The sequence below is a fragment of the Astatotilapia calliptera genome, chromosome 20 (assembly GCF_964374335.1).
Source record: "Astatotilapia calliptera chromosome 20, fAstCal68.1, whole genome shotgun sequence".
Taxonomy (NCBI): Eukaryota; Metazoa; Chordata; class Actinopteri; order Cichliformes; family Cichlidae; genus Astatotilapia; species Astatotilapia calliptera.
In genome coordinates this window covers 22,952,984-22,955,032 of record NC_137441.1, presented here as the reverse complement: position 1 = coordinate 22,955,032, position 2,049 = coordinate 22,952,984, and the positions used below count along the sequence as shown (strand labels likewise).

Below are 2,049 nucleotides of genomic sequence, written 5' to 3'. Positions count from 1 at the left end.
TGATGTGCATACATCCTTTCTTCACAGTCACCTTTGCAGTGCTGCTCATTCATTTGATAAACTCTTTACCATAATGGATTATTTTGTAGTGAAGTTATTTTCCTACTGATTTTGCCTTCCCTCAGCCTTGGTTGTCTTTGAGAGCATAATGACAATGAAGTGTAAGGTGATTGGTATGTTTGTTAATTGCCATTTGGTCCCTTGTAAGTTATAAGTGACCTGTATAAACCTCATATTCTATCAGTTGATGGTGATGGTGTACTGCATCTGGTGCAGCCTCCTGTTGAGCCAGACCAACATGCAGTTGTGAGTAATACTCCACAGATTATATGAGTTTACAGTAGAACAGCAATGTTGTTTATTTCTTTACTACAGGAAAATAATGAAGAAACATTGACAGCTGTTACAGAGGAGGAAGCAACAGAGACACTTTATGAGGTTTACATCTTTTAATACTTTGTGTACAGGAAATACAGGCGACCAATAAAGCCAGTTGAACAAAAAATCTGTTTATTCTTCTTTCAACATGTTGAGGTGATGGGTCAAAGGAAATGATTGTGACATATGGTGTCTCTGACTGCTCTTCCATCTTGTATGTCCGTGGGAGGGTCAGGATGTTCATGGTTTGGATCACTGCTGATGTTTGGTTCAGAAGGACAGTGTTCTCCTCTAATTGTGGCAATGTTGTGAAGAATCACACATGCCACAATAATGTCACATGCCCTTTCTGGGGTGACCCTGAGTCTTTGCAGGCACTGGAACCGGGCCTTAAGCATTCCGATAGTCATTTCAACTCTGGCTCTTGTCCTGCAATTAGCCAGATTATATCGCTGCTGTGGGCCCGGTTCAGGGTCAGAGTAAGGGGTAAGCAAATAGGGTAAACATGGATACCCCCTATCACCAAGCAAGTAGCCAGTGAACTCTCCTAAGACAGAAGGATACACTTCAGTTCAAATGTCCCTGAAGCAATTGGTCTTTATATATTTTAAAGTATTTTCAACTCACCATGTCCAAATTTTGTGCTCAGTGTACATTCACGGAATATTTGTGAGTCATGGACAGAGCCTGGCCACTTGGCTTCCACATTTGTGATAATGTTGGCAGCATCACATATGATCTTCACAGTGCAGAGAACACAAATTAGCATCCATTACTATGATGAAATAATTTGTTAGTTTGAAATGCTACAGGGAACTATGTACCTGTACATTAATGCTGTGGAAAGACTTCCTGTTCACATAGTCTCCTTCATTTACTGAAGGAGCAATAATTGGAATGTGAGTACCATCTATACAGCCAATCACGCCTGGGAACCCTGAAAATAAATGTAAAATTTAAGTAGTAGTTCAAGTATCACCACATCATAAATTAAGTTTTGTTCATCCTGATACCTGCAATTTTGTGGCATCCCTCTTTGATAAATCTTGTGGGTCTATGACCGGGGAACACCACACACGAGTACAGGAGACGTTTCAGTGCAACTGTAACATTCCTGACTGCCCGACAGACGGTAGCCTTGGAAACGTGCTCAGCGTCACCAATATTATACAGAAAGCTCCCGTTTGCAAGAAACCGAAGTGCAATACAAATAATATGTACAGAACTGAGAGCATGTCCGCGATGTGTCACATGCGTAATATATGGCCTGAGGATGTTATCCAAATAAATTATAGATTGTGCTGAGAAACGGTAACGTTCGCACAGGAAATCATCAGGTAAGATGTCCAGACGCGCTCGAATCACTCTCTCCCGGCGGAGAGCTCTGCGGAGAATTTGGGCTTCGATATCTACCGGCTCTTCAAGGAAGGGACACGCCATGTCTGAGACTTCCTACTGTCAGGTTTCCGACAAAGGGGCGGAGACAGTCAGGGTTAGTTGTGGTAAACCTGCTAGGGGGCAGGTTAGCTTCACGGCGTGTGTCGTCATAGTGACTCACTCAGGCTGCAGCTGAACTCGCTTTGTGAAACCGAAAACCCAGAGTTTTCGTTAACTCAGGGTATACTTACTCAGTTTTTCCACTAAACCGGCTTCCTGAAACAGGGCCCTGTT

The 2,049-nt window shown here is 42.8% G+C and overlaps 1 long non-coding RNA gene across 1 annotated transcript; it reads right to left on the bottom strand.

The window, feature by feature from the left end:
• Positions 1–430: 430 nt before the first annotated feature.
• On the bottom strand, positions 431–1,337 carry LOC145422919 (uncharacterized). The gene is made up of 3 exons (XR_013904091.1): positions 1,203–1,337; positions 1,006–1,117; positions 431–925 (listed from the first exon to the last, which is right to left on the bottom strand). It is a non-coding gene; the product is annotated as an uncharacterized LOC145422919 (long non-coding RNA).
• Between the last annotated feature and the right edge of the window lie 712 nt (positions 1,338–2,049).